Here is a 24,273-nt window from a genome sequence, read left to right on the forward strand (position 1 = left end):
TGGTACATTACTTTTTCAAATTTCTTTATTTATTTTTCCTAAAATTTTAAATTAATGTTACTTTTTAAAGTTGTGTATTACAACTCTTATCAGACATGTCTCATTATACAATAATGATTGAAATTTGTTTTGGTTGCTATCTCAAAAATTAGCAATAGAGTAAAAAAAAAATGTGTAGATCTTAAAGTAAAAATTTTATGTTAGAATTGTTCAAACGTGATTTTCTTAATATTTATAAATATTCTTTATTAATTAATAAAAAACATAGTAAACATGAACATTATTTTTTTTTATAATATTGAGTTTTTTAAATATGATATATTATAGGCTTAAATCAAGAATTGTTGAAAACAAACCGACTCGAATTAGATTTTATAAACTCATTTTTAATCCAATATTGGAACTTCCAAACTAACTCATACCGGTCACGAACAGATAAATACAAATTTTAATGATCAAGACAAATTTTAATGATTAGGTGAATGCCATATTAACATGAATATTGAGTCGATTAGCTTTTAACTCACTTCTAATGTTTAGTCAAATACTACAAATCAATCCTAACCTATTTTCACAAAAGAGTTATGATATAAGACAATTTACAATTTTGAATAGACAATTTTTTAGGTTTTACATATATTAACAAATGTAATTTACTACTATCATATGCTAAATTAAAATTACAAAATTTATAAAACGAAATGTATTTATATTTTATCATAAATATAATTTTTGTAATTTTTTCTTTAATTTTTACCAATTAAATTATGAATTGCAATTTTTTATCAAAAAACTTATAACACACAATTAATGACATCAAAATAAAAATCTTATTTTGATAAAAAATGAATAAAATTTGCTCCATCCGTCCCAATTAGTTTGTTTATTGTACAAAATCGAACTTATTAAAGATACATGCCACATTACGTTTTAATTCAAATTTTGAAATATTTTTTCCACATTACTTATATTTTTATTAAAGATGATAAAAAAGTAGATGATAAATATTTTTTCCAAATATAAGTAATGAAGCGTAAATAAATGTATTTTTTGATTTTTTATGAAAAGATATGTAAAAAAATAATTAGGTGATGTGATCAAAAAAATAAAAATAAAAAGATAAATAAATGCACTTTTTTAGTGCATCTCAAACACTCTCTTAATATGTATAGAATTCACATCTCACTAATTTTAAATCTCACCACATATTCACTTTCAAAATAGTATCATTTGATAATAGGCTAATTTAGTCAAAAAAATAAAAATAAAAAAATCATTAAAAAAATTGAAGACTCCTTCTCATTCTCTTTATTTTTTACACTTTTTTAGTAAAAAATTATTGACAAACACTTTATATTTTAATAAAAAAAATTACTAAAAAAGTATCTTTCCAAACAAATTGGCAACAATCTAAGGCTTGTTTTGGAAAATAAGCAAAAAAAAAATTGACCTTTTTTTTAAAAAAATCTCCAGAAAAGTAGAGAGGTAATGTGACTCAAATAAGTCAATAAATTGACTTTTTTTATGTTCCCAAAATAGGCCTAAATAAGCCGCTTATTTACTTATTTGTTACAAGTTATCACATCATCTTTTTATTTTTTTACATATTTTTTTTTTGTAAAAAATCAAAAAAATCATTGCAAAACTCTAAATCACCTCTAATTTTTTTGTAGTCCATTGTATTTTTTTTTTTTTTTTTTGGTAAAAAACAACAAATAGGAGTATAAAATGCAATCTCACGTGATTGATAGCGAAACAAAGAAGACCAAAGAGACAAAGCTACATACAAAGGTGCAATCTAGGTGGATTTTGTAACCCTGCAAATATGCAAATGGTCCACAGGCACATAAAAAGGTGGGGTAATTAAAAAAAATAAAGAAAAAAAGAAAAATCTTGACTAGACAAGTCAATAGAATAAAATCTTACTTTTCTTCTTTCCTTTTTTTTTTTTTTTTTCATTTTAGTTATTTGACAAGGTAGGTCCCAGCAATTTTAATCCGGGATTCACTTGTTTGGTGTAATTTAAATTATTTTATTTAAAATTTTTAATTCAATCAAATTAAACATTGGGTGATTTTTATGTGTATAAAATATATTCATGTGGTACTTTTTACTATTATGATTGGTATAAGGTAGTGAAATATAAGCCATATTATTGGGTGTTTAGGAAACACGAAGGAATATTTATATTTGTGATTGGTGAAAAGATAATACTATTTGATATTCTATTAGTATACAAATTTTTTTCGTCTCAATCAATTAAGGTGAGCTATATGCAAACCTCACTTTTAATTGAGTGAGACACAAAATTTAAGTTTAGTTTTGCTTGAATCCTAAAAGAAAAGGGAAAAATAAAAAATAAAAAATAAAAAAACAACAACCACAATAATAATACTACGGCTTTGTTTGGCATGTTGGTTAATTTAGTTTATAAAAAGATAAAATAGGCTAAAAAATTAAAAAAAGATAAAAATATCATATCCAAATATAATCATTTTATTTTTTTCACAATCATCACATCCAAATAAAAAAAGCCAAAAATTTATTCCAAATAAAACTTTTTTTACTAGACTAAGGCCTTGTTTGGAAAATAATAGTCATAGCGTAAAAGTCAAAAAATTACTAAAAAAATCAAAAAGTTTATAACCTATATCAAAAAGTCAAATATTTATTTTTCTCTCTACTTTTTGTACATCTTTTCGTAAAAAAATTAAAAAATTATTCTAACTATACAAGTTTTTTTAATCTCATATTTTAATCAAAAATTTACTAAAATAACCTACTCCAAACGAGGCCTAAACTAATCAGAAAGTTTAAAAAAAAAAAAGGGCAAATTACATATACCCCTCGAGGTTTGGCTAAATTACAGATACCCCATGAGATTTGAGAAATTACGAATTTCCCCCTGAATGCTATATTTGCATAAGAATTTAGGGGGTAATTTGTTATGAAATATAAATCTCAGGGGGCAAATTGTTATGAAAATACAAACCTCAGGGGGCGGGATGTAATTTCCGAAACCTCAGGGGGTATCTGTAATTTAGCCAAACCTCGAGGGGTATATGTAATTTGCCCAAAAAAAAAAAAAAAAGAGTAGGAAGCCTAGAATTGGGAAAGAGGTGTTTTTTTAAACTTTACTTATAAATTTTTAATTTCTAAACTTAGAAACTTAGAATAAATTGAAAAAATAAATAAACATAAAAAATCAATTTGACCATTTTGATAAGAGTACTTTTTTTTCTTCTTAATTTTTATAGTACATAAAACTCATGTTTGATATGGTTTACGAGCTTTTTTATGTTTATTAAAAAAATAAATTTAAAAATCGGTTTTTACTTGGTTGCCCCATACTTTTTTAGCAACATCTTTGCGAAAAGTGTTTTTTTTTTTTTTTTTTTTTTAAAGTAAAAAGGTCGGCTTTTGAGCCTTTGCCAAACCTAATGTTCTTATCTTTGAATTTGTATTCTAGTTTCAACAAAAGGCATTTTAGAAAATGAAAAAAAAAAATTTTTTTTTTTGACCCAATAGACAATTAGATAACTACCAACAATTGAAGAAACGTGGTATTCACAATTAATTCAATCACAAATGCAAAGATAAACCCATAGTCAAATGAGTTTTATAAACCACTATATGTTTCGTTTGGAAAGTTTATTATTTTAATTTTTGATTATTTTATTAGGTTAAAATATTTATGTTTAGAAAGATAGTTGAATTTTTTTTTGTAATTAGATGTGATATTGTGGAAAAAAAATGAAATGATTATGAATTTGATGTGACATTTTATTTTTAAAATAAGTTTTAATCATCACTCAATCACATAGCTAAAATAAATATCTCCATTTTACTATGAAGTTATAATAATTTGCTATAACAACAAATCTTAGGTACTACAAATATCATTGTGTGCAACAATCATTCTAGTTTTTCAATTAATAAGAGCTCATTAATGCCTTGTTTGGATGCAATAATTTTACTAGCCTTCACTTTGCCTTATTCACTAAGCCCTCGTTTGGCATAAAACTACCTGACTAAAATAGTCAAAAAAAGATAAAATATATTAAAAGGTTAGTAAGACAAAATGTCACATCTAAACTATAATCATTTCATTTTTTCTTTTACAAAAGTCAGAAAAACCAAAAAAGACCAACCCAAATAAGATTTTTTAGCCTACGATAAAATAGTCAAAAAGACAACTAACTTCCCAAACGAAACCTAACCGAGACAAAAAAAAAAACTACTCTTCATTTGGCTAAAACTAAAGCTAACTTTCTAAATTTTCTTTACTTTGAGTCAAAAAAATAAAATAAAACAAATAAATCAACTAGACGATTTCACAAATTAAATAAATATGAGTCAATTTTTAAAAAATATCAAAATTTTAAAATTAAAAAAAAATATTTGAGACGGATTGCTTAGTTAAGACGGATCTAAAAAGTAAAGAAATTAGACATAATTTAAAAAAAAAATTATTAAAAATGAAAAAATGTTAAACTAAAAAGAATTTTTTTTTATTAAAGGCTGTTATATTAGTTTGAAAAAATATATAAAAAATGTAATAAAATTTGTGAAAGTGTTTTGAAATATATAAGAATAAATTATAAATAATTTTACGTTTTGTACTTTTATTATTAGCACATAGGAGTGCCATTGACAGTCCATAAGAGTTCATTAGAGCCTGTTTGGGAAGCCATGGTTTGGGTTTTTTTTGGCTATTTTAGCCACAAAAAAATAAAATAGGCTATTTAGTCATAACAAATAAAATATCACATCTAACCCATAATCATTACATTCTTCTCTCACAAAAAAACTCAAAAAAGCAAAAAAATCAAAAAGCCTTTTCCAAACCAATCTTTTAAGCCCAGGCTAAAATAGTCAAAAAAATCAAAAAGTCAAAAAGTCAATCCACTTCCCAAACGGAGGACTTAAGCCGGAGCATTAGTTTTTTTTTTTTTTTTTTTAATTTGTTATTTTTATCATTTGGGAGGTATCAACAAAAAGGTATAGGGGGCAACGTGCTTTACAAGCCGCAGTCCAAATGTGTGTGCCGATGTAAGTGAGAATATTATTATTAAAACATTTAAAATTCCAAAAAAGAAAGTAGAACAAATTCCCTCCAAATGATTGGGCAGCACCACTAGCCAAGCAAAGCACCTCTCTCCCGAGTATGGATGTTCTAGAGTTTTTTTCTTTTTAAAGCTTTTTAGAATAGTGTATTATGTGATTAAAATTTAATGACAAATTATATCAATTTTTTAGTATTAAATCTCAACCACATAATATACCATTTTAAAAAATTTTAAGAAAAAAATACTCTAGAGGATCCTTGGTACTCTCTCCCTCTCTCGGAGAGGGAAATTATTCAATATTTTTGATGTATCATATATTTATATTTTTTAATTAATTATTATTTAATGGTATTTTGAAAAGTTAGTAAAAAATTATTTTTTTGACTCATTTGTGACTTTCTGACTTTTTTGTGTTAAAAAAAATTGACTTTTTAATGACTTTTTTGTATAAAAAAGTTACAAAGCCAAAAAGTTAACTTTTTTTAAGATGTTCCAAAAACACCCCATATGTCCTCTTATATTTTACAATCACCCAATACAATACATCATCTATCTACCTCCTCTACTAACCATAATACTATAAAATATTACGTATCTATATTCCAAAATTACTATATAATTACCCACGAGGAGTAGTCGAAAAGTAACTAATTTAATTGATTATTTACATTTTTTTTTAAAAAAAAACGTAATCTACGCTTTTTGCCTTGTTGATTTACTATTTTTAAAATGATAATTTCATTTGCAAAGTCAAAGTTAAAAAAAAAATATTTTATTTTTTAAATTTATTCCTTTTGAATAATTATAAATTAATATATTACTCATGTTATGCAGGAGTATAAATAAATAATCAAAAATTAGTTTTTAAATTAAAATAATTTATAATCAATTAAATATTATTTATTTTTATCAGAGTCAAACATAATAGAAGATTTTGATTATGATGTCATTAATTGTGTGTGTTAAAGTTCTTGATGAAAATCTAATGTCATAATTTAATTGGCAAAAATTAAATAATAAATTATAAAATTTATATTTATGATAAAAATATAAATATATTTCGTTCTATAAGTTTCGTAATTTTAATTTATTATATGATAGTAATAAATTACATTTGTTAATATACTAATTTTTTTCTTATTTTGTAAAACCTAAAAATTTGTCTATTTAAAATTGTAAATTGTCGTATGTCATAATTCTTACGTGACAATGGATTAGGATTGAATTGTGGTGTTGGACTAAACATTAAAAGTGACCTAAAAACTATTCGACTCAATATTTATGTCATTGTGACCTTCACCTAATTATTAAAAATTATCTTTATCAATTCGTGACCGGTATGAGCTAGTTTGGGGGGTTTAAATATTGGATTAAATATTAAAAATTAGTCTAGAAAATCTAGTTCAAATCTTTTTTTTCTTTTTTTTTAACAATTCTTGAATTCACCCTATAATACATCATATTTTAATAACTCAATATCATAAATAAATAAATAAATAATTCTTAATGTTTGCGGTGCTTTTTATCAATTAATAATTTTTTTTTATAAATATTAAGAGAATTACATTTGAACAAATTCTAACCTAAAATTTTTATTTTAAAATTTTAAGACTTGCACATTTTCTTTGGCTCTATAACTAATCTTTGAGATAGAAACTAAAATAAATTTAAATCATTATTATATGAAGAGACATGTGCAATAAGATTTTGTAGTATACAATTTAAAAAAGTAGTATTAATTCAAAATTTTCAATTTGAAAAGGAAAATGTTTGGTGGCCCGAATTTTTGTAGCTCGAATGGCTCGGATGTGTCCAAACGACGTCGTTTTAAATTCAAAATGACGTCCTTTTGGGTGTTTTGAGTCATTCGAGTTATGATTTTGTCGGGCCACCTAGCATTGTTGATATGAAAAATATATTCCAAACTTTATGTTATGTTTGGTTCACGGATTTGGATAAAAATTTGAAATGAAAAACAAAAAAGATAGGCGAAATGCAAATGAAATATAACTACGTTTTACCTAATTGCATACACCCATTCATTTTTCTTTTAAAATCTCTACTCAAAACCATGAACCAAACACATCATCAATGTTTGAAAAAGTTTTGGATGCCGTATTGTGTTGATATACACTATGTATAAAAAGTCTATATAATATTTGGTGAGAGAAACCTAGCTAATAAAAATTTGTTTAATTATTTAAAAAATTAAACGTCAAGATAAATAATCTATAAAAAATGTGAATTGATTCTTATATTTTAGTGATGTAAAAATCTAAATGATCCTTTTCAAATTTTTAAATGGATTAATTAACTTCCTTTTTTAAATGTGTAAATCAAGAAATAATAAATTTTTTTTAAATGATTCAATAAAAGCTATAAGATTTTTTAAAACTTTAAAACTGATTAGCTAATTTTCCTTTTCAAATTTCTAAATTTAATTTTATAAATGGATTAATTAATTTTCTTTTTGAAATGTGAAAATCAATGCATAATAAGATTTTTTTAAATGATTCAATAAAAACTATAAGATTTTTTTAAAATTTTAAAACTGATTAGTTAACTTTTCATTCAAATTTCTAAATCTAAATTTATAAATAGATTAATTAACTTTTTTTTTTGAAATGTGTAAATCAATGCATAATAAGACTTTTTTTAAATGTTTCAATAAAAGTGAGCTAATAGAAGAGTTTTAATTATTTTAAAACAAAAATTCTAAAAAAATAATATGAGGATTTTGAATTTCACAAGACTATTCTCATTAAAAAGTCTTTTTTTTCTTAATATATAGATATATTAAAATTTAAAAAAAATAAGAGCATTAGTGAAAGAATATTTTAAAATTTAAATTTAAATGTAATAATTGCACGTCCTTTAAAATGTTGAATCTCCAAAAAAAAAAAAAAAAGACTAATAAATTGAGTCGGAAGAAATATAAAAATAATTATTTTAATTGATTGTTTGATTTTTTTACAAAATGATATAAAAAAAATAACTACTACTTTTTCTATTCCAAAATATTAGTTCCTTATTCTATTTTTCATTATCCTAAAATATTGGTTTATTTTCAAAAATCAATAAATAAAATAATATAAATTTACTATTTTGCATTTTTTTAAAATTCATTAATAATATAAAAAGTACACAATTATGACAATTGACATTCCTAAAATAATGTACTATTAATTTCATAAAATTTAATATTTTTAAAATATAATTATATTATCAAAAAAAATTAAATTCTCTAAAAAAAAATTATTATTTTAAAATGAAGGGAGTATTATGATATTATTATTTTATTTTATTTTTTAAAAAAAAGAAAAAAAAAGCCATCACCACGAACGGAAGCTTAAATTAAAGGCTAGTCTGGCGGGACATGTCTCCCAATTTATTTTTACTTTTCGATCTTTCATTTCTCAACTCAGGGTTGCGTCGGAAGTGTCAAATTAATATATTTTTTAATTTTTTATGAAAATATATAAAATATAAATTAAAATTAAAATAATATAATAAAAAAATAATATTATCTAAATAAAATGACGACATATCAGGCAAATCATCACCTCTCTCTCTTTCTTTTCTTCCATGAAGTGAGTTGATTTTTTATTTTTTATTTTTTTTTTTGACTATTTTGGATCAGATTAAAAAGTCTTTTTTAGGGTAAATTTTTTATTTTTTTAATTTTTATAAAAAAAATAAAATAATTATAATATAAATATGATATTTTACCATATTAATTTTTTAATTTATTTTATTTTTTTTTAACATTAAAATAGCCCTAACTTCACATGTTAAACATATAGCGTATACAATTACATACCTACATATTTACATTCAGACGCATATACATACACCTATAAAGCTCTCTCTCTCTCTCTCTTCTGTCTCTCTCTCCTCTACAAATGCAATCTCTGTAACTTTTGTCTGGCACATTGCAAAGGCGAGTCGTAGAACCGAAGCGTCGTCCAACGATTCAGCAACCTAGAGGTCAGCTCTCTCTCTCTCTCTCTCTCTCTCTCTCTCTCTCTATGGATGTATGTATATATGTGTATATATTTTACAAAGTAGTGTTTGAATAATTGTTTACACTTAAATATTTTATCGATTGGATTATGCTCATGCTAAACTATCATACTGTAAAGATGTTTTTGTGATTTCTTAATCAGATTTAATATCTCAATTCTATAATCAAGTGTAAACACCATATATATATATATATATATATATATAACTCAACAAACGAGAAGAGTAGACAGATAGTGAGTTTCTAGAATCAGCTCTTTTTTCGTAGTTTGATTAAACGAGTCAAAAATTTGATCACTACGGGAAGAACTGAAATGTAATTGATTGAATGATAGATCTGGTTGATGATGAACTTGTGATGTTTCACTTTTGTGTTAATTAGTTTGTGGAAGTGTTGATTACGTGAAAATGCAATTTGTTAAATAATTCTTTCACTGTTTGCTCTTTTTTGTTGTTGCTGTTGTTGTTGTTGTGATTTTATACCATTAGATCGAAAGATATCATTTTTGACGCCTATTGTATACGAAACCTTAATTAGTCTGGAAGGATTTTGAGATAACACTGATACTCGATTTCATCTTTTTCCTTTTTGTGAATCTCTGATTTTTTTAATTGTTTTTTTTTTTTTTTAAATTCTAATTTTAATTTAGTTCATCAGAATTTGATAAACAACATAATCTATTAATTGGATCTTGATGAGCGGTCACTGATTGTAAATTTTTTTTCCACTTCAATCAATCCTATTGCATTCGATCATATTTGTCTTTTATTATACGTATGGAACTAGAATGTGTATTTGAATCTTACATACAAATTTATGATCTAAATACAAATAATGTGTTTACCTAGGCCATCTTTAGTGGAGATGCTAAGTTCATTTTTGTGTCACCTGTTAAAATGGAAGCATTTTTATACTCCAATGGAGCTGAGCATGATAGTAGTTAAAATGGCTTGTGACCATCGGTTTAGCAAACGTGGGAGAGAGAATCATTTCCGATGTCCAAAAAAAAAAAAAAAACGTGGGAGAGCGAAGGGAATGATAAGAGAGAGAAAGGGAGACTAGCAAACGTTGCTTTTTTTGGATTGGTTTGGGAAGTGGGTTGGTTTTTTGGCCTTTTGATTTTTTTGACTATTTTAGTTTGGACTAAAAAATTTGGTTTGGGAAGGGTTTTTTGGCTTTTTGATTTTTTGACTTTTTTGACTTTTTTTGTGAGAGAAGAGTGTAATGATTATGGGTTGGATGTGATGTTTTGTTTTTTATGGCTAAAATAGCCTATTTTATCTTTTGTGGCTAAAATAGTCAAAAAAAGCTCAAAACCTAAGTTGCCAAACAGAGGCTTTGTATATTTTTGAAACTTTGGAATTTTTGTTTTAACGTTTTAGATTCGTCTGAAAAAGATGAATTTAAAAAAAAAAAAAATTAAGATCACGTTTGTTTGGCTATATAGTTGGAGGAAATTAAAGAGTACAATAGGATTGAGTGAGGAGATTATTAATGTAAAAGTATTAGGTTGGAGATGTAGGATAAAAGTATTTATTTGTACACCATCATTTTAGTAATACTTTATATAGTATTAATATATAACATTAATATTTTTTAGTTTTTCGATTTTTTTTAATATTTTAATTATTTTTTTGTTCTAAAAATTATAAATTTTGTTAAAAAATTCACTAATCCTCTCACTCAATTTCTAATCCCAATCTCCCTATGGGATTAGTAGTCTTATTGATAGGGGAGATTACTAGTCTAAGAAAATACTTAATTCCCTCACTCATGTGTCCGACTAAACACTCTTTAGATGAGTCACACAGACTATTAATCCAATCCTCCCCTATCTCCAAAAGAGCCAAACAAAATGGCCTAAGATAATTTTGAAAAAAACTCATTAACAAAAAAGTTTAGGAAAAAAAATGACTTTTTAAAATTGTTTCCAAACCATAGTTCTAAATACTGGCCATTACGTACGATATCAAGTAGCATGTGACGACTTTTCGAGGTCCCAAGTTAGATGTGTGAACTGATTTCGTAGCCGTATTGGCTAATTATCGGATTGTAACCATTACGGTGAACCACTACATCCTGATACAGGCCACGATATTCCTGTTACAGCCGGGTACATTCCTGTTACAACCATTACATCTTATTAATGATTTTTAAAATTTCACAACCATGACAATCGATTTCTGATGCGTATCGGTCGATACTCCCGATATCTATATACTACAATTGATAACGTTACATATTCAAATACCGCAATTTAGAACTATGTTTCAAATACGCTAACTGCACTTGTAGTGCGTATACAAATGACTCATAATTTTCAGTTTATATTGGTACTCATGAATGACAATAGTGGAGAAAAGCTCTTTTTTAAAAGACCTTAAATGTGCTTATGTGGCATGCTCCATATATTATTTTGTGTCCTCTCGTTGAGTATAGAGCATTGTTGCAAATCATTAAATTAGGAGTTGTCTGCTATAGGTATTTTCTCCTATTTTAAGAGTTGTATTTGTATTTGATTATGCAAAAGAACACTTGAGTGTCACAGAAAAAATGATAGTTTTAGTTGAACTATTATAATAGTATGGTTTCAATTCACAAAACAGTATAGAAAATAAAAAAATAAACATGTAAGACACAATATATAAGTGAAGATTTAGTAATGTGTTTACAGTTGATGGAAGAAAGAGATTAAAAATTCGCCATGCACAAGTAACTTAACATTATTGCCGTACAAAAAACATGCCCAAAAAGTAGAAATAAATATTACATCCAAAATTTGAGATCCGGGGCCTCAGAGCTTGTGTGGGCCTGAGAATAGACCGCATCAACCTTCAGTCCAAAGAAAAAGGCTCGTTATAATAAATCTAAATCTACAATAAAAATACAAAACGACTCAAAGCATAAATAACTAATTATAAAAAAATTAAAATATCACTTTTAAATTTATGCACACTAACATGACAGTAGATTGGATCTTAGAGCATTCGTAGTGGAATTGTTAACACTACACTGGCATCAGATATTAGCTAGTGGCAAGGACACTGATTTGGGTTGGTTCATTTATTTATTATCCAATGGAACTGTGAAGGTCCTTGTTAAGCATTTTAAACATGTTAGATGTTAAAATACTCTTCACTGTGGCAAGGGAACTAAACTAAAATACTTTAGCAAGAGAGAGAGAGAGCTCCCAAGCCTGATGCAGCCTGGCATATATCCTTTTTAAATATAATTTTATTCATTTTATTGTCGGTATGTACACATTTAAATAAATCTCACTCCCACCAAACACACCTTTTAACACATTTTGTAACACCTCTATTGAAAAACCAATTCATTTATTGAAGTAACAAAACAATTAGGGTCTGTTTGATAATATTTATGTTCTTAATTTTTTATTTTGATTTTTAAAAAATTGTAAATATTAAAAGGTTGGTTTCAATTGTGTATTTTTTTTTTTTTTTCAACCATACTTTTTGACCACCATCAATTGCTCGTTATTATCACCTTTTGTTACTGCCAATCACCTATCACTAGCGATAACCCGTCTTTCACTGTCAAACAATCATTTTCAACCACCACTTCCCGTGGTTGGCATCCCACTAGTGGCAACCACCTACGGCCTCTACTTTTGGCAATCAATAACCACCTTTAACCACCAATTTCTGCCACCACCAACCACCTCCCATTGACAGTAACCACCTTCGACCACTACCTTTGGCAACCGACCATCCACTATCTCCAACTGTCGATAACCACTTTCGGCCACCACTTTCCGTGGCTGCAAATCACCTTCAACCATTGCCAACCAACTTCCACTGATGGCAACCACATTCAGCCACCACCACCTTTGATAATTGACAACCATCTCCCACAACCACCCTCTCTTGTTTCTCGAAATAAAATTTTAAAATATTTACGTGCAAAATATATTTTTTATTTTCATTTTTACCTAAAATAAATATAAGCATATTTGTTGTATTTTGTAAATTAAAAAAAATTATATTATAAATGTTACCAAATGACATCTTAACATACTCAAATGGTTCCATTTTATCCGTTTTGTAATATAACACACTTTAACAAATATTTTTAACATATTCATTATAAATACTCCTAATTGATTGATTTGTAAATAAATTAATAACTAAGATTATTATAAATAAATTTAAAGATAATGTTTTAGACACTTAGCCATTGTTTGGGAAGTGGGTTTGGGTGGGTTTGGCCCTAAAATAGTTACAAAAAACAAAATAAGCTTTTTAACCCAATACGAAAAAATATCACATTAATTCATAATCATTACATTTTTTCTCTTACAAAAAAGTCAAAAAAAATCAAAAGTCTTTACCAAACCAGACTTTTTAGTCCCAGGCTAAAATAGCCAAAAAAGTCAAAAAGCCAACCCACTTCCCAAACCAAGCCATAATTAATCATAGAGCAAATTTCATTTATACCCCTATACTTTTACATGATTTCCAATGACCCCTAGACTATTATTTTTACGCCTACTCCCATACTATTTAAGTTACTATCAGTTTTGCACTACCGTCACTTTTGAAACGGAAAAAGTCAAAAAAAAAATTAAATTTTGACTCCAAATTTTAAAAGAAAAATACAGACTCATCATTTCCTACTAGCAAACCACCACCACCAACCACTACTTCCAGCCCTTCTGTCTCTTTCGTTATAACTCTGTTTTGCCTCATTTTTACGTTGTTGGATTCAACTCATGGTCTAGTTTTCGTATCACATCTCACACGTCTCGTTCTTTCTCTTTTTGCATGCTATCGGAGCTCCGAAAGTTGATAAATATATATACATATATATATATATTATGACTTTTCTTCTTATTTTCGACTTTTCTTCAAGCCATCTTTCAGACTTCATATCTTTCTCGATTCTTAGCGGTTCTACTTCATTCTTTCGTCATTCTCTTCACCTCACTTCCTACTTCACCCTAGACTACCTCGCTTTCTCACTTCTTCATGTAATGGGCGGTTTTGGTATGCCGAAAGTTGTCCGAAAACTAAATTCAAAAATTTCAAAACATTCATCTTTTGTTTCTTTCTTCTCAATCTTCCTCATTCTTCTTCTTCTTCTTCATTTATAACATGGTGTGGAACATGGTTCTAGGTGGTAATGGAACTAGTAATGGTGGCGGTGATAACAAAGAACATATATTTTGTGTATATAGAATGAATCTCTGAGTACAAATATATATAACCTAAATGAAATAAACCCTAATAATCTAATAGATGAAACTACCCTAAATGACTAATATAAAATACAATAAAATACATAATCTTCGCACCCCCCTTCAAACTAAGGATGTGAGTGTAGAAAGGATCGAAAGTTTGCTAAGAAAAAAATGAAAACGAGTAACAGTGTGAGTCTTCGTAAAAAAATCGGCCAACTGAAGAGGGGACGAAACAAAAGGGAGAGTAATAGTGCGAGCCTGAAGATGCTGTCGAACCAAGTGACAATCGATTTTAACATGCTTGGTTCGCTTATGAAAGACTGAATTATGGGCAATCTGAACAGCACTTCGATTATCACAATATAATAGAGTCGAATTAGAAAGACAGACACCCATATCAAAGAGAAGCCGGCAAAGCCAAGTGATCTCGGAAGTAGCATGAGCCATGGCACGACACTCAGCCTCAGCGGTGGAACAAGCAACAACAGACTGTTTCTTAATCTTCCAAGATATGAGAGAATTGTCGAGGAAAACACAAAGACCATAAGTGGATTTGCGATTAGAGATGTTACCTGCCCAATTAGCGTTAGCATAGGCACGAAGAGTCAAGTCCGAAGAGCAGATAACAGCAGACATTGCAACAAAGTGCCCTGAAGGTAGCGCATAGTACGGAGTAAGGCAGCCCAGTGTGTGGAACGAGAAGCAGAAACAAACTGACTGAGAATGTGCAGAGCATAGGGGAGATATCCAAACGAGTGACGGTGAGATAAACAAGGCACCTAACCAACTCACGATACAAAGTGGGATCCTCAAGAGGAACGCCATCTGAAGTAGAAAACTTAGCATGCAACTCAAAAGGTGTGTCGACAATTTTGTCATCAGTGAAATTAGCACGAGAAAGAATATCACGAGCATATTTAGTTTGAGAGAGAAGATACCCAATAAGAGAAGTAGCAACCTTAATACCAAGAAAATTCTGAAGAGACCCCAAATCCTTTATGTCGACCTCCTGAAATAACTGATGTTTAACCTCCTCAATAGTGTTACAAGCAGAGCCAATGATGATCATATCATCCACATATAAGAGAAGAAGAACAAGGCTAACAAAAGTACGCCGAACAAATAGAGCACAATCATGATGACTAGGGTAAAAACCAAGCTGAAGTGCAATAGAGTGAAATCACTCATACCAAGCACGAGAAGATTACTTGACACCATAGAGAGCACGTCGAAGATGACAAACCACACCAGGAGGGTGAGAAGACCCAATGGAGGGCGTATATACACTTCTTCAGCAAGATGCCCATTCAGAAAAGCATTTTTGACATTGAGTTGAAACAAAGGCCAATGATAGGTAGCAACAATAGAGATAAGAGTGCAAACAATAGTCATTTTGGCAACGGGGGCAAAAGTCTAATCGTAATCAATCCCATACTTTTGAAAAAACCTTGGGCAACCAAACGAGCCTTGTACCGTTCCCAAGAACCATCAGAAAGGGTTTTGACCTTATAGACCCATTTACAGCCTATGAAGCACAAATACTTCAAATAGGGTGACGTATCCGTATCGTATCTGTATCGGATACCGATACTCCTTGGATACTCGTGGATACGTATTGAATATTTATTAAAAGTATCGGATACTTCTTAATTATTTTTTCATTAATTTTGGAGTATCTGATACACAATACTCCAAGTCATGTTTATTTTTCACTAGAATCAAAGGAAAAAGCATAGGGACAAGTTGTGAATTGTTCTATTATTGTAATATAAATATATTAAACTTGATATTGAAATGAAATATTTGCAAGACCTATTAAAAATTTAAAAAGTAAACAAGCTACTAGCTTAAATTAGTACAAAATTCTTAAAGGTTAGTATTTTGCATTATAAAATTACATTGTGGTTTCTCAACGTTCTTTAGCTTATGTGTAACTCATTATTAATAATTTTAAAAAATATATTTTTCACAAACGTATCCTAACCGTACTAGTATCCTATTTTTTTAGGTTTTGTCGTATAGCCGTATCCATATTGTGCCGTATCCGTATCTCATATCTGTATCTATGCTTCCTAGTTTACAACCTACAACATTCTTGTCAGCAGGTAATGGAACTAAATCCCAAGTCTGAGTGTTAGCCAAAACAGTTAACTCAACATTCATGGCATTAATCCAATTAGGATCATGACAAGCTTCCTTGTAGGACCTAAGCTCAAAATAAGTATGAAGATAAGAAAGAAAAGACTGATACGAAAGGGAAAAACATGTATTACCAAAATCATACCAGTTCGGAGGATGATGGTCACGCGTTGGAAAGTGATGTGTAGGAGGAGCGAGATCTAAAGAAACAGCTAAAGGGACAGTAGAGCTAGAGACAGGTGAGCTCAGAAGTGCTTTGCGGGATATTAGATGTACTAGGAAGAGGCAAGGTAGAGATCTCAAGATCAGAAACAAACTCAAGATCAGAAACAAACTCATCGGGAGAAACATCAGAAGGAAATAGGTCAACGTGATCTAATTCATCCTTGGCAATAGGGACAAAGGTGGAAGGTATAGTGTAGTAGGGTCATTTTTTCAAAAAGTGACATGCCTAGACACATAAAGCTTTTTGGTGGCAGGATCATAGCATCGATAACCTTTCTGATTAATGCCATACCCTAAAAAGACACATAGGACACAATGAGAACTAAGCTTAGAGCACTCCTGTTTAGGAAGGAGCACAAAGCATGTAGAACCGAAAACATGAAGAAGAGAATAATTGGGAGTAACACCATGAAGACGCTCATATAGAGATAAGCCGAAGAAAAGAGGAGTAGGCATCCGATTGAGAAGATATGCAGCAGTGAGCACAGCTTCTCCTTAAAAGACAGAAGGGATAAAGGATGAGATCAGCAAAGAACGAGCTGTATCAAGGAGATGGCAATGTTTGCGCTCAGCTCGACTATTTTGGACAGGAGTGTCTGAACAAGAAGACTGATGAATAATACCATGAGTAACTAAAAACTCCTCTAACTCAGACAAGTAATACTCACCCCCTAAATCAGAACGAAGAACTTTAATGGTGGTGGAAAATTGAGTGCAAATCATGGAGTGAAAATTGGAATATATTTTGTAAAAATTAGATTTTCGTGTCATCAAATAAATCGGCTGTAATCAACCACAAAAGACACATAATATTGCGAACCTCCCTTGGTAACTATATGGGAAAGACAAAAAATAAAACTACTTTTATTAAAAGGAAGAGTGGACATTTTAGCTAGTTTACAACCACGACACTCTGAAATATCAACAATGGGAAAATTGCCTAAATGTCCAGACTGAACTAACATCCTCAAACGATCATTCAACAAATGACCTAACCTACAATGCCAAATATAAAATAAAGAAGACTTATTATTTAAACAAAAAGAAGACATATCTAAAGGAACATGTAAGCTATTGAAGATATATAGTTCTCCAACTCTACTCCCAATCCCAATCTATCTCTTGGAGACCCGATCCTGTACAACACAATGAGAGGAAGAGAAAACAACATCAAAACAGGAATAAGATAATTGACTAATAGAAATAAGACTGAGTGAGAGGTGAGGTACATAAAATACAGGAGAAAGAGACAAATGGGAAGAGAAAATAGAACCAATAAAGGATATAGGCATAGAGGAACCATTAGCGATAGCAATAGTGATAGGAGAAGGAGGGGAGACACAATTACTAAGGAGAGATACAACAGGGGTCATATGTGTGAACAACCAGAATAAAAAATCCACGAAGTATGGATATTTCTTGAAGAGGATGAACCAGACAAACCTAACTGAGTGGTAGTCATAGCGGAAACTTGGGACGAAAGAGTTGGATTGGCTACCATGAAAGACTTGAACTACTCAAACATAGACTGCATATTGGAAGATGGACCATTCTAAAAAACTGGTGCAAAAAAGGCAGTAGATGAGCAAGATCCCGAAGATGTCGGCTTAGAGGATAGTGGACCAGATGAACAACCCTTGGGCTGCACCAGCTTAGAACAAACATGTTTCCAATGGTCTTTTTGATGACAGAAGCTGCACTCATCCATAGAAACCCGAGGCTTGGGCTTACCAGTAACTTGAAATAAAGGAGATAGTGGGGTTGGCAAGAGCGGAGGAGTGGTAAAAATTGATTGGAAATGAGGAGTACCACGAGTCACCTTGAACCGAGTTTCTTCCGCAATAAGCTCACAGACAACACCATCGACAGAAGGCAAGGGGAAACGATGAAGAATAGCGCCCTGAAGTGGCTCAAATTAATCACAAAGGGCCATAAGAAATTGAACAAGACGTTGTTTCTCCCGATACTTGGTATAACTGTCAAGTAACTGCAAATCTGGTGATTCCATTAGAGCAAGCTGATCCCAATAAGTAGTCATCTTATTGTAAAATTCCTGAATAGACTTATCTTTCTGACTAGTACTGCGAATAGACATATCAAGTTCATACTGTTTTGCAAAGTTAGACTTAAGGTACATAGTTTTCAAATAGTCCCAAACTTGTTTAGAAGTAGAATACTTGGAGAAATTCATACCAATGGTGGTTTGAACTGAATTATGAACCCAAGTAAGAATTTATGCATTTTTATTTAGCAACATCAGTCTTAGTTTCTTCGGATTCCATAGGTCGAGTAGTCACACCAATAACGTAGTTCCACATGCCTTTACTCATGATAAAATTTTTCATTACATGAGACCAATAAGAATAATTTGTGCCATCCAACTTAGTGGTGATAGCTTGCAATTTATCATCAGCCATATTGCTATAATCAAACAACCTAGTGCAAATAAAAGAGAACAGTACCAGACAGAGAGATACACACTGAACCAGAGACCACAATGAGGAAGTGCAAAAAAAAGAGAGAGTAGTACCAGACAGAAAGATACACACTGAATTAGAGACCACGATGAGGAAGTGTGAAGAAGAGAGTCCCAATCCCAACGACCAGAGAACCACGAACGACCAAAGAGATCAAAGCAGAGTCAGGCAATCGCGATTGACAAGAGAACCACGAACGACATCGAAGACTTGGAGCTAAAATTGACGAGAGAACCATGAACGACAATTATGAAAAAGAACGGTTGAGGTTGTCGCGAGACAGGGCAGTCAAGTCTCGAAGCCAGGTAGAGGCAGTTACAAGAGAACTGTTGGTTGCAAGAAGCCTTCAGTCGAACCAGACAACCACAGGGAAGAAAAAGTTGACTCAGGGGCTTCTAGAGGTTTGACTCCGAACCTGCTCTGATACCATGATAACAAAGAACATATATTTTATGTATATAGAATGAATCTTTGAGTACAAATATATATAACCTAAATAAAATAAACCCTAATAATCTAATAGACGAAACTACCCTAAATGACTAATATAAAATACAATAAAATACATAATCTTCACAGGTGGTGGCAGTTCGGCAATGATGGTGGGTTTGGTGTTGTAAGGTGGTGGTGGTGGTGGTGGTGGTGATGGTAATGCTCATGGTGGCGGTAATGGAACTTGGTTGTGAAAAAGTTGGGTTTGGTGTTGTAAGGTGGTGGTGATGGTAATGCTCATAGTGGCAGTAATGGAGTTCGGTGGTAGTGAAGTTGGTGGTTCGGGTGGTGATGTTGGTGAAGTTGATGAAGATGATGAAATTGATGAAGAGATATATATCATCTTTCTATATATATACATACATAACAACCCTATTGAAATTAAATAGCTCCATGATTTTCTTCTTCTTCTCTTCTTTCCCAAAATTCTTCATCGTTATCATGATCCAAGAAAACCCATCATCATCATCATGTAGCCTCCTCCGATTATGAACCAAGATTGATACAACAGAAAACAAGTTGATCACTTAATCACTTTCAAACCCATTTTCATTTTGTCTTGATTTCTTTACCTTCCCCTCATACTCCTCTGTAACCAACATAGCAATATCTGCCATCTCTCTCTCTCTAGATCTCTTTGTAGTGGAAAATATATGATTATTGAATTGTGTTTTCTCTCATCTTTCCCACTAAAAGAAAGAAAAAACTTAGATGGATAATTGAAGAAGAAGAAGAAGATCACTACTCGAACCACCAACTTCACCGCCACCGAACTACATTACCGCCACCACCACCATCACCAATTCCATTACCACCTAGAACCATGTTCCACATTATGTTATAAGTGAAGAAGAATAAGAAGAATGAGGAAGATGGAAGAGAAATAAACAAAAGATGAATGTTTTGAAATTTTCAAAATTAGTTTTTAGACAACTTTCGGCATACCAAAATCGCCCATTACACGAAGAAGTGAGAAAGCGAGGTAGTGTAGGGCGACATAAGAAATGAGGTGAAGAAAATGGCAAAAGAATGAAGTAGAACCGTAAAGAATCGAGAAAGATATGAAGTCTGAAAGATGTCTCGAAGAAAAGTCTTATTTTTTTATCAACTTTCGAAGCTTCGATAGTATGCAAAAAGAGAAAGAACGAGACATGTGAGATGCGATACGAAAACTAGACCGTGAATTGAATCCAATGACGTAAAAATGAGGCGAAAATGAATTATGGTGAAAGAGATAGAAGGGCTTGAAGTGGTGAGTTGTTGGTGGTGGTTTCCTAGTAAAAAATGATGGGTCTACATCTTTGTTTTGAAATTTAAGGCCAAAATATAATTTTTTTTAACTTTTTCTGTTTTAAATGTAACGACAGGGGTAAAATTGATAGTAACTTAAATAGTATAAAATATATGTAAAAATAAGAATAGTCTAAAAGGGTGTTAAAAATCATGTAAAAATATAAAGGTATAAATGAAATTTGCTCATAATCATAAGCAAGTCCAGTGGGAATGCACCTCACATGACAAAACGTTCTGTTATAGTTGATGTCATTGGTAGATATTTTCCCTTTGTTTCTGGTTGTCTTGCACTTTAAAAGGAGCTACAGTCCAGAACCCCAGTGTAAGGCCAAGTTTAGCCATTCAAAATAAGCACACATTTTTTATTTTTTTATTTTTTTATTTTTTTTATCACATCATTTCTCTACTTTTCAGTATATCTTTTCATAAAAAGATAAAAAGTACACTTATTTAGGTCATCCCAAACAACATTTAAGTATTCTCCACCTGTGGATACTAAGATTTCGAGAACCAGTTATTTTAATAATTTTTTAATTTTTTAGTTAAAATGTAAGGTAAAAAAATTAATATATTTAAAATGATCTTTTAATTTTTTACAAAAAAATATACAAAAAATAAAAAATAATTTTTTTAATTTTTTAATAATTTTTTGACTTTTAAAGTAAAAATATTACATGCCAAACCAGACATGAAAAGGTGGGCTGACAACTTTATCACCGTCCCAAAAAGAACATCACTAGTTGCCGAAAATTAATTTGCTTACATTTTGCCTGAATAAGACACAGATGGTGATTAATCCAAAATTGTGAGCCTCATATTAAAAGAATGTGGATTCTATTAAAAACAAAAAAAACTTTTAAATTTATCTAATAATTGTAATATTTTTATTTTATCGTTTTTGTCTCCAAGAAAGTGGATGTCTATTTTTAATAATATAATTGTCGTTCATTTTTTCAGAGACAAATATCAAATAAAGAGGTTATAATTATCGGATAGACTTAATTTTTTTCATCAATGATATATACAGAATGTTTACAAAATGAACGGCGCAGATAATTGAAACTCACCCATGGTGGGTTTCACAAGTCCAAATATGATTGTCAAATTTAGATTTTGAGCTTGAAAAAAACTCAATCCTATTAAAAAGTGTATTGACATTGTCGAAAGTTGCGAATCCCACTATTTCGTACTACTAAAAATTTATGTTTTGTTCACACACCATCAAAATCGAACTCCTATAGGCGGGCACTAGGCTCCAACCCTTGTGCATGGGATATGACATATCTATGGCTTTTTGGAGAAAAAGACGCCCCCTTGTTTCTGTTTTCTGCTTAAACTTCAAATTCATTGTGGCATCTTCACGGGTTCTGTTACTCTGAGCTTCTATATTTGTTACCACAAAAATAATGCCTTCACACCACTTGCTTTTTGTTTGGCAGCACAGAAAATGATCAAGATTACATCAGGGTCTTTTTCTGTCAATTTACTTTCCCCGGTGGCCTATATATTCGTAAATCTAGTCTCATTTTGTAGGATTTTTTTGTCATCCTTCCTATTCTTTGTATTAGGTCCACTGAATGGACATCTTACTCGTTCAAGTTGATAAAATTTTGAGATATTTTTCTTCTTTTCATAACTTTCTTAGAGTATCTCCAGCAGGATATTTTTTATATGCCACGTGATACTCTTCTCTGCTATGATTGGCTTGATAGCAAAATCTGTTACATTTATGTGAGGTGCAGCATATGCATTTATAATTGGTGAAAAATACACGCAAAAAAAAAAAAAAAAAAAAAAAAAAAAAAATTCCCCAACAAACTCTTCATATTAAACTTTTGCACTTTGTCCAATCACAACATTAGCAGCCATAGCCTTGTGTTATAGTAGTATACTCTCCAACTTCCATAAAAGTTGCAGGTTCGAGTTCCATGTAGGGTGTTGGGTTGATTCTCTTTATCTTTTCTCTTAGATTAGGCTACTGTAAATTTTAACGAGTGACAAAAAAAAATGTATAACTCTAGTTAAGTATTCGTGGCATTATGCCTGACGAGCTGACACAAACCTCATATTAGCAATCATTTCAAAACTATGTGCTTATGTGGCATATTACGAAAAAAGTAACATTTTTTTTTATTTTGTATATATAATGATTTTCTTTTGATAATTGATCAAGTTACTTTAAATAACTAATTATAAAAAGATTTATTAGCGTACACACTAGCTAAAATGATTAGGTAAAATAAAAAAATATGTACTTTGGTTAGGCCAAATGCCTCACGTTGTAGGAGTTGCTTGTTAGAATTTCCCATCTTTACCTTCACCTACTCCACTACACACTCCACTTCACCTACCTCCACTTCACCACACACTCCACTTCACCTAACCCACTATCACCTCCACTACACCTACTACCACATTTTCTTCTATATATAGATTGTATAGGAATTGTAATTAATCAATCATATGAATAGATCAATCAATAATACAATCATTTCTCTTTATACATTAAATTTCTACATGGTATCAGAGCGGGTTTAGAACCTAATATTTTTCGCTTCACCGGCGGGCGGCAACCTCACCTTAGCCGTCCGCCGGACCTCAACCTAATCCACTAAAATTCTCTACACATACCTTCGCTTTCCTTTTCTCTTCCAGCACCTTCTCATACTCTTCAAGTGTCATCTCCTTATCCTCAGGTTCTTTTCCTCCAGCCTCATTTGCAGTGTTCTCCTTGTTGACATCTGTTGCATCCTCCTGAGGCTTCTCAGCAACCCAACGTGCAATAATTGTCTCCTCTAAACCTCTGTAGTTGAAAATTTGTACAAGCTGTGAGAGCTTTCTTATGAATGGGATTGAACTGCCCTCATCTCGGATTACAGGATCAAGTGGTGTAGATGCTGCTAGCATTGGGTACATAGGCGAGGAATGGGATGAAGAATACGACAAGGGAAAAAGGAAGAAGGTGAGGTGCTCCCAGATAGAATTTGGTGGACCAAATCCATTCCAAGAAATTGCAACGAAGAAGACAAAGTTGAAGAAAGTGAAGACAGACCAGTTCAGCTTTGGAAACCAACCTTTCAGGATATGATTTCACTACATATATATCTCTTCCAATGGAGAGGAAGCTTGATTTGTTACTCCAGTGGTGGATTTTGCACTATACATGGCCCTCCCTCGGTAATAACCCCTTTGTTTTTATTATCATTCCTCACCCATGTGATCCACTCTACCGAAGCCAACTAAAATAAATAAATACTTCAGCACATGCATTGAACCTCCTGGGTCCACCCACTTCACTATTCTTCTTCTAATTCTATATATACTTTTCCATTTTAAACTATTTTCCACCCAACA

At 30.6% G+C, this 24,273-nt stretch overlaps 1 protein-coding gene across 1 annotated transcript in view; it reads left to right on the top strand.

The window, feature by feature from the left end:
• The first annotated feature begins 8,734 nt into the window (after positions 1–8,734).
• LOC114305917 (alpha,alpha-trehalose-phosphate synthase [UDP-forming] 1) overlaps positions 8,735–24,273 on the top strand; it is a 69,363-nt gene continuing 53,824 nt past the window's right edge. The window contains exon 1 of the mRNA XM_028251052.2: positions 8,735–9,056. The gene's annotated coding sequence lies outside the window, so the exon portion shown is untranslated. The remainder of the gene's footprint in view (positions 9,057–24,273) is intronic.

The sequence above is a fragment of the Camellia sinensis genome, chromosome 7 (assembly GCF_055761805.1).
Source record: "Camellia sinensis isolate YWXY chromosome 7, ASM5576180v1, whole genome shotgun sequence".
Taxonomy (NCBI): Eukaryota; Viridiplantae; Streptophyta; class Magnoliopsida; order Ericales; family Theaceae; genus Camellia; species Camellia sinensis.